This window comes from Tyto alba, unplaced genomic scaffold, assembly GCF_018691265.1.
Source record: "Tyto alba isolate M040663 unplaced genomic scaffold, T.alba_DEE_v4.0 Super-Scaffold_45, whole genome shotgun sequence".
Taxonomy (NCBI): Eukaryota; Metazoa; Chordata; class Aves; order Strigiformes; family Tytonidae; genus Tyto; species Tyto alba.
Window position 1 is genome coordinate 38,551,776 of NW_024881321.1, and position 15,211 is coordinate 38,566,986.

Consider the following 15,211-nt stretch of genomic DNA (forward strand, 5'->3'; position numbering starts at 1 on the left):
AAAAGCAATCATTAAGGGGAAACAAAAATGCTTTCATTATAAATCAGGGTCAATCACCCTACTGCTTAGTATCGAATAATAAATTATAATGAATTCATTTAGCACCAATGCTTTTTTTTTTTTTTTTTTTTTTCCCCAGCAATTCCACCTGTGGAATATTAAACACACTGTGATCCCAGAATTTTATTCCTTTTGCAGTTTTACCTGATTTTGCTTATTTTAGGTAGGAATAAGGGGGTACCAAGGCAGGGACCCATTCCCCAAAATGACTAACCCCTTTACATACCAATCCTCCCGGGGCTGCTTCCCTCTACCGTGTACAGATCTTACACTAGGGTTTGAGCATCTCATGGTCCTTAAACTATTTGCCCCCAAGCACAGTTGTAAGACAGGGAGGTGGTGCGGGGCTCATCTGGCACCCATGGAGCTGGGACAGAGGCAACACCACTTATCAAAGGTCCAGGAGCAGGAGATGGTGCAGCACAGGGGACCAAATCCCACTCTGGGCTTGCATCCTCACCTCAGACCACCCAGAGCCTGCATGTACGCTCGAGCAGAAAGGCTGTTTAGTTAAAAAGCAAAGAAAACAAACAAGCATAGTTTAACTCAAGGAAAACGGAAGGACTTGAGAGCTCTCAGGCTTGTGAGCAAAGCGCTCATTAGCGGCACAGTCCCGCCTCAGCTGCATTTGCAGCCTGTCTGCCAGCCAGGCTGGGGGCCTTTGGCATTTAAGAGTCAGCTCTGGAAGTGCTGGCTGGGGACACAGCTAGGCAGGGGATGTCCATCGGCCCATCCGTCCGCTCCAATCCTCTTCCCTACTCATTTGCCTGCGTTTTTACACCAGGCGGTGCAAAGAGAAGCGAATCACTTCCCCCGTGCCCCCCTCCTGCTTGGGCACCCACGCGGGGGCTGGTAGCACGAACTCACATTCCTAACTCCAAACGGGGCCAAGTTGCTGCTTCACCCGAAGCTCGTCCAGCCGCCACCGGGAGCACGATCCCGCTGCCGCGCCCCGCCAGAGACCTTGGTAGGCTCCTGCTTTTTCGGGTTTGGAGAGGGTGGGGACGCGCTGCTCGGAGAGAAAAGGAGCAGCGGGACTGGAGGAATCCGAGCCCAGAAGGCACAGCTGGGGGGGGACCCATAGGGATGCCACCTGAGTCACCTCACCTTCGCACTCGCCGAGCCCCCCCCAGCCCCGCAAATTGTGGCACTGTGCTGCCTCAGTCACCCCCCTGCCTGGCTGTGCCCCTTCGCCTTCCCGTTCCTTAACCAGCCTCCATAAATGGAGCTTCGGACACGAGGTGTTTCAATTTAGGAGAAGAAAACAGCTCTTCTGCCTGCCCTGGGAAACCAAACAGCTCCCATTCAAATCAAAAGGAAGAGATCATGTGAATGCATTTCAATTAATTGCATTGGAGAGGCAGGCTGCAAGAGCGCTTCTCTTTCAGCCAGAGACTTTCATTTATGTCTTCTGTTGGAGAAGGGGTGGTATTCAGCCAAATTACCTGGGGGATTCATTTCATTACGCAGTATCTAGAAACTGGGAGGAGGCTGTATTTGCAGAGGGCTGAATTTAGCAGAGCCATGATCAGGTGGCAAATAAGGGAAAAAAAGAAAATGTATTATCCATCTGCCAGAGCTGTGGTCTCCAAACTATTCTGACCGTGTACCTCTACCATTAAAAAAAAATCTGAGTGTGCACCCCCAATACATGTACACTTATTTTTTTATAAATTACGTGCATGTACTACTGATGTCCTAATATTTTCTTCTCTCACCTCAATGCATCGTCCTGTGCACCCCCCCCCCCCCCTTTGGAGACCACTATGCCAGATAACACGGTGACAGTGGCCACTTGGTGCCAGAAGCAGGATGCGTATCAATAACTAGCAGACAACTGCTGAAACCCACACGCCCAGACTGATGCCAGCTGAAGAGATTTACAGACAAATGTTGAAGACGACAGGAAATGAAGGCCAGAGCAGGGTAGCAGGAGGTCATACCTCTGCATGCCCCCTACTCCCTTTTTTATTTCACCTAGTCTTCTTCAAAACGGTTGTCCAAGGAACGTTGTCCCCAGACAGCCCCTCCACAGCCTGCTTCTCCTTGGCGAGGACTAAAATAAGGATCACATCAAGTTCTAACCCTTCTGCAGTCGTATTGGTTCAGGAAGCCACCACAAGAAAAAATGCTGCTTGTGGGCTCTGCAAAAGCGAAGGGCGTGTGAACAGCCAGAGAAAAAGTGCATTTGTTCACTCATGAAGACTGCAGCAGTTGAGAAGCTGTTTCAATTTGACTTGGATAAACTGGGATAACCATCCTTGTTTGTATTTAAAAATGATTTTTTAGGTTTCACTTTTAAGGATGACCCCATGCACAACTCACCAGTGTTTCTAGAGGGATATGGATACATCAGCTGTCGTCTGCTCCCTGGTAATTGGCCCATCATGCAGGCTCTTAGGCCAGCACCACCACCAAATACTGCAGGGTAACTTTCGAGTAGCATGCATCTCAGGGTGGAAAAAAAAAAACAAAAGGAAACATAACCAAAAGAAAAACAGCACCAGGCTTCTTTGGAGCAAGAAGGTGTGGTACTTCTCAGAATTTTTTTCCTTTAAAAGTACTTTTTAAAGCCTCTGTGGACACACACCCTTCATAAAAGAATGTGAAGAAGAAACATTCACAGGGATCCTAAAAGTAATTTAAATGTGGGTCGTATATGAAGTGTGTAATGCATAGAAATAATGTTCAGATGAAGAATTACTATCATGGAGTACCCTTAACAAGCAATTAAATGCAGAGGTCGAAAGTCAGCACTAATCTGCAGTGGTTTTTTGACATGTCATTTGTGTTTCCTCTGACAACAGGCATTCCCATTCCTACTTCCAATTACTTCTAATTGCTATAAAAATAGCAAGTCATGAAGTTCAGTAGCACATCAAATACTCAGCATATAAATAAATATAAACATTAACTTAACATCAGGTGTGACATAACATACAAGTCACTTATTTTTCTGGAAAAGAGGGCAAATGTAGAAGAATACAGGCAATACCAGAACTGGCATTAGAATTATATGCCTATATTTTCCCTTAATTCATTCCCTTACGGTAAGTTACACGTTTATAATAATGGTAGGAATAGATAAAGAAAACATAAGACCTAGAAGGAAATGTGCTTTAATCCAGGACTTCCACAAACACTCAAAACTTTTGAAGAACTTATTTGAAAATATGTTGCCATACAGCTTCAAAAAAACAGATATACTTCTTTCAGAATAACCATCACCATCCTAATTTGACCACAAGATTTAGCAGAAGAAACCAAAATCCCCAGATGCTGTGCCTAGCAAAAAGTAAACGCTAATTTTGTGTACTAGACATTTCAACAATAGAAAGAAGTTACTTCCAAAATTTACTTCCTTGCTTTCTAAGTAATGCAGAGCTGCGAGGATGCCAAGTTATTTTGAATACAGCCCATAACAGAATTCATTCAGGGCAGCAAAGCCCAAAGCATCTTTATTTTACTTATTTTACATTTTTTAGATCACGGCAATGCCAATAACATACAATCATCAATCTTGAGGTATGAAAAGAGTACTGAATTATTTTTTTAAAAGTTACTTTGCTTGTCCAGCAGACACTTTTTTTGGTAGCTCTGATCTGCTACTAAAAAACGAGGCATCAGTCCAAAGTAAAGAGTAAGCCTAGGGGAAAAAAATAAAGGTCTTTAAATAATACTCAAAAAATTTTCCACTAGTTCTTTTGACAGAAAGAAAGAGAGGAAGAAAAGCATTTTCATCTGAAACCACACATGGAAAAACAATTTGGGTTCCCTCAACTTCAGGGAAAAAAAAAAAAAAAAAAAAAAGCAGAGGAAGTTTTTATTTGAAAAAAACCCAACAAGGCAAGACAGAAGCACACTTGGCAGCTGGGAGCTCGGCCATGGGAGTCCACCTCCGCACAGCATCTCCCGTGCGCCCTGCTCCCCGCCTCGCCCCGGGGACCACCCCAGCACTGAGGGGGGGGTCACAGCTCTGCCATGGTGCAGCCTGTGGGCAGGGACAATCGGGGGAAAAGCTGAGGGTTTTTGTCATCTTTCGTTCCCACCTGGCTGTGAACATAAAACCTGGGAAGAGACAGACCGCAGCTGATAAAATGCGCTACTTAACGTTGGCATCTGTGACAACTAGAGATTTAAGGGGCACATTTTTTACTAGTTTTTGTTTATGTAAGAGCTTCAAATATACTGGGCGGTTACAGAAATGTGAGAAGACACTTTCCATCCTAAATTCTTAAAATAAAATTAAAAAAAACAAAACAAAACAAAAAATGTGATGTCAGGCATGTACTCCATTTCAAATCTTATCTTTCAAGCGGGGCCCCTGGCTGCTCTCCTGAGCCATTTCAAGTTACTTAAAACTTTTTATAGTCATTGCAGATGAAGTAGTTCAGGTGGGATATGTGGGGGCCATGCCAGGAGCCTTCTGCCTCCCACACAGGAGCAAGCGTGGGCACATTTTCCAGCAGGACCACCCTGGGAAGAGACACCGGCAGGAAGGGGGGACAAAGGCAGCAATAAGCAGAGACAGCTTGGGTAGAAAAAGCTGGTGCAGTAGGAGAGGACTTCAGAAAACCAAGGGTGGGAGGGAAGGGAAGGCAACTGCCAGCCACAGACTGTAATGGGAAACAATGCAGTCTCATCCTGAAAAGCCCAACATCCCACCAAGTCCCAATATGTTCCAGATTTGTTAGTGGTTACCAGTAAATGCTTGAAAAGAGAGCACAGGAATTCCAGTAAATGGATTCAAGACAGTAATGCAGCCACAGAAGATGATACACACCGGTATTATATGAAATATGTGAAACGGAGGTGAGACCAAGAGGAACACCTTCAAAAAGATGTTTGGGGAAATACATCTGAACTTCTGCTGAAATGAATGAGAACAGCTACATATGCTCAGCAGTTCCCAACATGAGAGTCATAACCCGGTGACTTCTCCTCCTGGAATCACTACAGAAAAGCAGCTTTTAAATTATCTTAAACTATCCTGCACCTGAAACTTGACATTAAGTCTGATTTCCACAAAGAACACATACAGCGTGGCCCAAAGCTCCTCTAAATTCTGGTCTTTCCAAGTTCTGACTTTCAGCCTATTGAAGCCGAAAGATATTAAAAATAAAAATAACAATGAAATCAGCCCTCAGCTTTAACCACCAGTGCCAGGAACCATGGAACAGCAATTAGATACTGGAAGCAAGAGGCAAAGGGGAAGGAAGACAAATGAAGGTAAAACTTTCCTTGTGGTCAGATCAGCCATGGGATTTCCTGCCGAATTCCTTTCGGCTATAGAGCCCTTCATTAATACATTATTTGTACTTGGATAAAGTACAATAGAAATGCATATTTTTAATAAAATCTTAAGGAATGTATCTAGGCCAACCATGCCAAAGGGCACATACCTACTCAAAGGGAGGGATGAATGTTCCTGCAAGGACTGAGCTAAGCTACTGTCACCATGCTCTTCTCAGGGGGGGAGGAGGTTGCTTTATCCTCAGGCCAATCATTAATGTATGCTCAGATTGCTCAAAGGCACCTTCCCAAATACAGAATAATCAGTCCCATCAACCTATAACTGAGGGTATAAAAACAAAGGATTTGTAAAACAGACACCACTAAGGAACAACAGAGACTGTTTTTCCCCCCTAAGGCAGGAGATGGGTGCCAGTTCAAGAGCATCTCACTGCTGCTGTTCTTACCAGCAAGACATTTGGCAAAGCAAAGGCTTCCTTTGTTGCTGCTTGTGTTTGTTTGCTTTTAAGCTCTTTTTCCCAAACAAACAACAACAACAAAATCTGTATACCATCCCTGAACCTGCTCCCTGACTTTCAGCAAGCTGCAATCTCCTTGAAATCACAGTTTAGAGACACATTTATGCACAGCTCGTTTCACAGCTTCTCAGGTGGGAGCACACAGGCTGCAGCAGCATGGTGCTGAGGACCACTATAAATTCTCCTACCCAGATCAGGTATTTTTTAAAAAAATATTGGCAGGTGACCCCTCCTGGTATAAAACCTACTAACATGAAGGTATTCACCAGACTTCCCACAGCTGGCATAAACTCCAGTAACTGTGCTGTGTGCAATTCTACAAACATTCTGTCAGCGCCAGTGCCTGACCACGTCCATCCCACTGAGCAGCATCATACACAGGCGTAAGCCCAGAGCTAAACTACACTTATCTTACACATAGTGTGTGTCCCTGAACATCACCAGTAATTTTTTCTTTCAGAAACTGGGACAGGAATCAAAGTTGCTTATAGCATAAGTGAAATCTGCCAATACTGTTAACTGGAATAAAACATATCTAAAAGTGCTAGCCTGTACTCTTATGGCAACATTTAAAATGTCAAGGCCACATACAACATGCTCTAGAAATTTAGAATTCTGGGTTCTCACCTGGGTGGCCCATCAGAGAGCATCAGCATTATAACCCTTCCTCAGAAAAAGATTTAGAGGACGGATAACTTGTAATATATACAAAGCTAGGCATTTTTTCCAATTATTGGGCAAAACCCAAGTTTTTAAACCTCTCAGATAGACACCTCTTTTTTGTGGTCAGCCACCTTTCACTCTTTGGGAGTGCCTGGGGAGAGGCCGAGTGAGATCTGGCATCCCTCCCCAAGAGCAGCGAGCAGGTCCTGGATTTCCACCCAACCCTCTGACCAGTGATGCAAGTGAAACGCTGACCAGCATATGAACCCTAAGGTGGCCAAATCACTTTTAGGAAGATCTTTTCCTCCTTTGGTCTCGTGGCTAAACCTTGCCTCCGCCGCCACACCTGCGAGGCTGGACCGCACGGGTGGCCCCATGCGGAGGCTGGACCCACCACTGCCCCTTTTGAGGCAGCAGGACCCCCAAGCATTTTGCTGGCTTTTTGCAATCCTTGTAATCGAAGCACTCCCTCTCCCACCCCCTCACCTTTGGGGATGCAACGATGGGAGTACTGCAGAGAGGAAGCAAAAGCAGCCCAAGCATCTGTTCGATACCACATTTGGTTGCCACTGTTGCTTCCAGGGTGGCAAATCTTCCGTTCTAACGTTGCCTTGCAACTATCCCCTTTCAGAAGTTGGCTCTTCCACCCGTATTTACAAAGAAGATAACAACAGGTAGCTCCGAGCAGCCCGGCCTGGTTCTCAGCATGCAGCAGAAATTACCACTATAAAATTCATTAGGAACACAAACGCGATGCAACACACAGAGAGACTATGGCTTCAGCAACTTAATGGATAAATCATCACAGTTGTCTGGATTCAAATCTGGTTCACAGGGAAGCAGGGGATGATACCAAATTAACAGAAATCCTGTTTTTACAATTAAATCCCAATATGCTGTTCCTAATGTCATTGAGAAGTACTGGTATAATGCCAAGTCAGACAAGAAACATTGAGCAAGCAGTACAAATGCACCAGGCACCTTAGAAATCTCAATGACTTAAACATTGTGAGTGTTACCGTCACCTTCCTTCCTTTCCCTCGTCAGCATCAAAGTGCCCAGCCACAGGCATTTCAGAGCCCTGCTGTTTGCGGAATGCACTGTAAGTGACTAAAATCCCCTTGACCAAACTGATGTATAAATGCCATCTTCCCTGCTGCTGTTTTGTTCATGTACATCATTCACTAACCACTGCTAGAAGGCGCAGCACCTCTCTCCTGCTTTTCCTTTCCTGAAGGAGAGTTCTGGCTTTGTCAGAATTTAATTACTGAAAAATACTGCCAGACTGTGGCACAGTCAGCCACTCCTCAGACCGGACCCACGCGTGCCCAGGAGATCACCTGGATCTTACCTCTGCCAGAAGCAGAGCCTGGCTCACGGGGCAGAGCACCAGAAGCCCCACAGTCCATCATCCCACGGGCTCCAACCCCCACCCCACTCCCACCCACCTGCAGTAGTAACTCCAATGCCAACCCAAACCTCGGCTCCCTTTCATGAATTCAACACACTCGCCGTAAAATTCACTCCCCAGAGCTCACCCAAGGATCCACGAAGGCTCCCGAGAACGGGCACCTCCTTTTCGCTTACCCATCCGTAACCGTTTCGTTTGCACCTGAGCCGAAAGAATGATGCTCAGGTCATCAGCCAAGTGGCTACTGGGCTAAAAACGTAAATTAAATTATATCAGTTAGCACTACCCTGGGTTAATACACAATTTCTTAATATTTCTCTGAGTAAGACTGAAACCAAACTGCCATCTGGGTGCCAACCTTCTGCGCAAGCAGACCCGTGCTTGTGCTGACTTGCTTTCTGTAGCCTGCGGGTCCGCACTTTCGTTTTCTTTCTCACATTTACATTTGCATGACGGTTTGCCAAGCTACCAAACCCCCTTACAGCAACAAAAGGGCGTTGCCAACTTCTGTTGAAAAACCCTGTAAAGAGAGCTATAGGGTCATATAGTACAACGATCACTTTTTAATGAAATTCAGGTCTTTTTTATGGAAAAAAAAGCGGAAACAGCCTTAGTTACTACTTAGAAACAAGACATCAATTATACCAAATATACTTTGCTAGGTGTAAAATCAAACCTATGACAACTTCAACTAAAGGCATTTATCTGTGGGCACTGGGATGTGACACTGGGCAGTCATGCCATACCCATTTATCTAACAAGCAGTTGCTCTTCACGTATGAGAAACAGTAGATTAGGAAAATATCCTCCCGAGCTGTAACTGTTACGAGTTCAACTTTACTGTACCATCCAGACAAAACTAACTCAAAACAGAGATAGTTTTGTCTCTCTATCTGAGATGCAGAAGCAAAGTTTTGAAAACAACATAATTATTTCCCAAAAAATAGCAGGGATTTTATTTGGCCATTGATGTTCCACTTCTGGATCCTTGAGTCTAAAACAAGCCCCGTTAAACAGGACAAGAGAATTACAATTGGATTCAAGAATTGGGAAAGACTTGCTGTAATCCATCGGCACCGAATCAGTTAATTGCACTAATCTCTAGCATTTGCACGTTATCAGAAATGTTAAACAAAGAGTGATCGAACACGCAGCTTGAAGTATTTCTGTGATCCTAACGATATGCAGAAGATAATCAAATATTACCTTAAACTGGTGCAGAATTGTCTATTTATATGCATGCAGTCTTAATTATCACAAAGTTTCACTAACCTATTTTTACTGAAGTTAATTATACACCCCCTGTAGAATTGGAAGGAACTTGATTCTGAGTAAAGGAAAATCACCTGTATCCTGACAGGTAATCATTTCAACCTTTATTATAAAAGCTGGCAAAAAGATAAATCAGGACAACCATTTTTTAATCAAAACTTTTTTTTTTTTTTTTTTTTTTTCTTTTTGGGGAGATTATTTTCTCCATTACAAGTTCAGTTTCTGTCTAAGCTACAAAACTCTCATCTGAGTGAAAATCTATTAATATGACAACAGCAACAGCAAGTGGGATGTCACAGTAAAACCTTAGGGCTCATTCACAGATGGTTTTGTACCAGGACAAATTGATATCCGTTCCCAACAAGCGTGTTATTGCAGACACAGGAGTCAGAGAAGACATAATTGACATTTTTAGAGTGAAAAATAAAAAAGAAATAAAAAGGAGGGGGGGAGGAAATATTCTTAAAACCTGTTCCTCTGGTATTTTCATATCACTGTCAAGCAGCAAAAAAGGAAGTAATCCCCACATTTTAAAACACCTCTGCAAAAGCTGTTGTATTTAAAAAAAAAAAAAAAAAAAACTAAACACAGCTGGTGGTCCACCCTCACTTCTCTCTTGACATGGATATGCAGAAAACCCTTTCTGGAGTTGCATTCCTCAAATTCTGAGAGGTGGACACATTTCTTTTCCTGTAGAAGACACTTCTGTATTCTTAGGAAACACTCCTGTATTCCTGGAAGAAAATGTGGGGCGATTTAATCTTCATCCTCCCTCGGTTGATGGCCTCACCTCCCAAAAGATACAGCCAGAGGGGTGAAGCAGACAGCGACTCTGCAGAGAGAGCTCTAGAGAAGCAAGCAGTAGCACGTTGGCCAGCTAGCTAGAAATGACCTCAGTTTGGCTCTTCGTAACTAATGAATAAGCAAACAGTTCCTGACTTCCACTGCAGTCTCCTCTCTTGTCCCCCCGGCACTTAAGTTCTGAGTGCAATCGGTTCATAGCGTGGCCTCGTGCCCACATGCCGAAGAGGAAGAGAAAGCCACTGCCATGGTTCAGGTTGATGAAGCATCAAAGACATGCTCTGTTAAAAGCACACATTTGTCGTCACAGAAAACGCGTATTTACAGAAGCAAAGAAACAGGATACACCTGAGCTGCTAGAAAATCAACTATCCTAGCATGCCACATTAAGGTACTAGAAAATGACACGGTACGTAAGAAAATAAATTCTTTTGAGAAAAGACAGGAGAGGTGGCATCACCACCCAGCGAGGTTGCCAGGAGGGTTCCCACACCCACGCCACTGTGCGCGCTGCCGACCGCTGCCTTCTGTTTGGATATCCCCAGATGGTGCCACTGTTTCTCTCCGCTCCTTTGTTACTTCTACAGAGCAAATTCTGCATTTCTGTGCACGAGGCCTGGCAAGAGAGTTGGTAACTTTTACCACTCACTGAGCAGCCATTTGGCACATCATACCACACCACCAGCTTCTCCTCCGGTACCAGCAGCTTCCTCCTGCCGAGGGGCAGTTGCAACTTTCCAGCATCCAGGGAGAAAAATGTCAGCAATGACAATTTGTGGAGGTGGCAGGCAGAAACGGAGCACCCCTTGCCACAGTGCTTTTGATGCCATACCACCATCCACGGAGGTTTTAAAGAGTTAGCAATTCCTGTTGATGCATTTCTTGCTTTGGAAGAAGGACTTCAGGAGACACGTCCTGTGTTTGTTTACATACCTGACCAGGCAATTGCTAGTGATATCTTGGAGACAACATCCTATTGCAACACCTGTTTGGACACAATGAACAGAGTTCTGGAATAATTTATGGCAGGATCACTTTTTAAAAAAAAAAAAAAAAAAATCTACATTTTCTCCTGCCACTCTCCTTACCTATTTGGTTGGTTGAAGTATTTCATGTGCTGAGAAATATGTATCTCACAAGAAAGCTTATAAAGAGAATACAGTAGCACGGATGCAGTTTAACCCTCGTGTGAGCCAGACAGTGAGGGTGAACACAGGCCCTGTTACTGAGGACATGTGTTGTGCCAGCTCCATGCACTTGAGCTTTTGGCCCCAAGGAAATGAAAACTTAAACTCATAACTTGACACGAGTGAACTCAGGAATTTAACTCGAGTGCTCTGCGTGATTAGGACTATATATTGTCTTCAGACTAAATAAATGAATCCAATAATTTTTACTTAGATACCTGTCACTGTTATCGAATTTCCAAAAAACAATTATGTCCTTTCTGTAAATTTTCAATGTTCACTTTAAGATAATATTGAAGACACATATTATGAGCTCCTTGTCCTTCCTGACTTCTGTTAATATCATAGGAAAAAAGCAAATGAAACAAAGTTTTCAGTAAATGTAATTCTGTTAACATTCTTGCAACACTTCCACTGGAGCATTAATAAAACATTCAGCCCTACAATCTGAAATAATAGATCTTGATGGCACACACACTTTTTTTTTTTGGCTTATTAAACTTTAGATCAACACAAACTTTAGAAGAACTTCAGATATTTCCGTATAATGCAGAACAATGTATTTTTAGTGTGATAACTAATATTTTCCTTATAAGTATTTCAGGTAGACCCTGCCTCTTTCTTGCATCTGCAGGACCAACTACAAGATCATTATTATTTAAACCATGAACACAGAGTGGACAACTTAGTTTTTCCAAGTTTGACAGAAAATCTTTTGAACTGGAACTAAGGCCCTGCTCGTTCTGCACACACTTTGGCGAAATGGGATTAATGACATGTTAGAAAATCTGGGCTCAGCAGTTTTTCATTATATTCTCCCCTCACTGTGGCAGAGAGAACTTGTAAGTATCTGTAATACAAACCAAACAAGGAGCATTACTCAACACAGGAAAGAAAAATCCTCCACTTAACATTAGTATCGTCAAGATCCTTCATGCCTACGTGGGTGGCACACCAGAGGACAGATTTTGGTGGCGTGGTTCCTCTTCTGGCAGGACGGAGCCCTTCTCGCCCCAGCAGGCCTCCCAACGCCACGTTGCCACCACACAACTCATCCAAGGGGTGGCTGCGGTGGCCACGGTGGCTCTGCTGGGCACGCAGTGACTTACAACCCAGCGTCTCCCCCATCGCTTCCCTACTGCGGACTCCGGCGCTTATTTTTCTACGTGCATGGAGGTAACGCTGCTGCGCATTAGTAACGGTGTGTTTATGGACTCAACAGAAAATCCATTATGTCAGTCAAGCCACTACACAGCTACATGTTATCAAAATCCATCAGGTAAAAAAACAACTAAACCAATTTTACCTCTGATGACAGAAAACACTCGTTTCGTATTTCTGCCTGCCTTGAGAATCTGCCCATGCTGAAACTGCTCTGAAAAGACATCAATATCATGCAACAGCATTAAACTCCTTGAATGTCTCTCTTAAATACAGGTTCACAAAGCTATTTATAAATGAATAAATAGCCCAAGGTGAGCAGAAAGCTTTCTCATGAAACCTAAGCAGTAATGCAATATTACTGTTCCTGGATCCTCTGCCATTTTATCACGTTCAATTTTCCCAAGGGCGATGTCAAGGATCCTCTTAACTGTACTGTTTGTCCATTTCTGCATAGTAATGATAAAAACATTGATTTTCACATCTGTGACTGAGATGCAATTTGACACAAGAAATCCAAATTATTTCCCCTTTGCAGTGTATCAGCTAAGCATCCGCAAGCACAAAGAGCTTCACTCGCGTCAAACATCGTTAGTATGTGACACTTAAAATAGCACTTCATTTTCTCTGTACTTTTCAAAACAAAGCCCTGGTCCAGCAGTCGATTTAAGACAGGCTGGAGAAGGGATGGGTCTGAAGAGCAGCGTCTGCTGGATGAGGTTTGCCTCGGATGTGAGCTGATACCGAGGAGCATCCTGCCTTCCCTTAAGAACAGCGCTGGGATCCATACTGAGCCAGCCAGGGCTGTGCTCATCGAACACCCCTCAGCACCGAAAATCCTCGGACCCTCTCCAGGTCCCACTGGAGAGGGCGGGGTGATGGTTCCCATCCTGCATGCGACAATAAGGAAAATGTGGCTTTCAGTCTTGGACAAAGATTGGAAACTCTGACCTTTGGGGTTTATGCCACATGTAGCCACCGGCCGTATTTTATCCCTCCTCCCTTGCTGCATCTGACTGCAAAGCTGTGGCACAACCCAACCCTCCACCGCCCCGGCCGCGCGCCAAAGTGAAGCCCAGCCTGGCGACCCGACGGCTCCACGCCACCGCCTGAAGACAGCCAGCTCCCGGCGTGGCACCGAGCGGGGCTGAGAGATGCCATTTCACAGGGGAAGTTGTGGGAGTGGGATGCCCGGGGAGAAGGGCAGCCTCCTCTCTTCGGGAAAAAAAAAAAAAAAAAAAAAAAAAGAAATTGTAGCTGCTGAAGATTTCAACAGAGGGAGATTCATCCCCAGGGCTGAGAGCCCATCAGTTTCCCCCAGAGACTGTCCTGGCTCTACAGGTTTCTTTTATATATATATTTATTTTTTTTTAAATGTAAACCTGAAACAGTTCTTCAGTGTCTCAATGAGCAGGAAAGCAGCCAAAGGAATAAGCCCCACCGGCCTTTAGATTATTTCAAACAATTAACAATAAGCTGTTATTCTTTGATATATTTACAGAACTCACACTTCTTTGATGCACAACGGCAGACAAACACACTGAAGGGGCAAAAGGAGGTCGATTTATTTCTGGGAGATAAGTCCTTTTCTAAATAACACCTACCCTCAGGATCATATTTATATAACTATTTCAACAAGCAAGACTTTTTTAAGAGTCTACTATAACTCACTGACAAGAAAAGATCAAAGAAACTAACAGGAAGGCCAGGATACAATCAAAATATTTGATCAGTGAGAGGTTTCTTATCCGAGCCATAAACTCAAGGGCATTTCAGTGGGAGCTGTGGGAGCAGAAGCCGTCATGAACACCCGGGCACTGCACGTCCACGGCGGATGGAGCCCCTCGGGGGAACCTTCCCCTCATGCCCCGCCGCCAACCCTCCCTCCCTCCCTCCCTGCACGGGACACCGCCGGCCCCGGTCTCCCGTCGTTTTCAGTACAGTTAGGTTAAACAACCAAGCGTGGAAATTCGATTCGTTCTCCTACATCCCACCACCTCCCCCGCCAAAGTTAAATATTTGGCCTTCTGTTAAACTAAATGGATTTTTTTTTTTTTTTTTTTTTTTTTCCTTTCAAAGCAAAGTCTCACGATCCCCGTGTGACCCCGGTGGGAGGCAGGGAGACCCCGCTGCGCACCCAGAGCACTGCCAGAGCCCAGTGTCAGCTCCCTGAACCGCACAGATGGGCATAATGAGCTTTTAATTACTTCCTTTTCCTTTTTTTTTTTTTTGAAAAGAACAAGAGAAGAGCTTTGGGATTTTCCGATTTTCCTCCTCACACTTCTTTTTTTAAAAAATACAAATATTAAAGAGCTACATATTTGCGTGAAACTCACATTAAACAACTGCTTTGATAGTTCAATTTTTGAAAAAAACAGCAAATTCTCACTTTCTTTAAAAGCTTTACTTTTACTTGTTTGCATATTCCCTAGGTTATGAGCACATTTCCCTTGGCTTTTCTGACAGCAATATACATATTCTTGTAATCAGAGAAGTATGGGAAACTCTGGAAACATCCAACTGTGTACAAACATTTAAAGCTCAGATACCCTAATACAAAACAAGTACTTCTCTGAAACAAACATCTCCAGATGTTTTAACATGTTTTTATATATAGACAGAGATATATATATATATATAAGATGTGACTCAGGCACGGAAAGCCAAAAGAATGTTCTCATTTCCTGAAGCTGGCTAACAAAAAGGAAAAAATGTGAATGAAGGAACAAAGATTTCGGAAGTCAGCTTTTTCTTAACAGCATCAGCTTTAAAACGATCTGCTTCAATTCCTTTCTCATATTATCAGAATATTGCCTCTCTCTTGCAACTACATAGACTTACAAAAGGAAAAAAAAAAGACCCTTTGTTTTCAGGGATGTTTAAAA

The 15,211-nt window shown here is 43.8% G+C and overlaps 1 protein-coding gene across 2 annotated transcripts in view; it reads right to left on the reverse strand.

The window, feature by feature from the left end:
* LIMS1 (LIM zinc finger domain containing 1) overlaps positions 1 to 15,211 on the reverse strand; it is a 76,469-nt gene that overhangs the window by 55,113 nt on the left and 6,145 nt on the right. The window contains exon 1 of one of the 2 annotated variants that reach the window (XM_032997023.2): positions 8,033 to 8,057. The exons of the other annotated variant lie outside the window; for it this stretch is intronic. The gene's annotated coding sequence lies outside the window, so the exon portion shown is untranslated. Of the gene's footprint in view, positions 1 to 8,032; positions 8,058 to 15,211 lie in introns of those variants that run through there. 2 annotated transcript variants of the gene reach the window in all.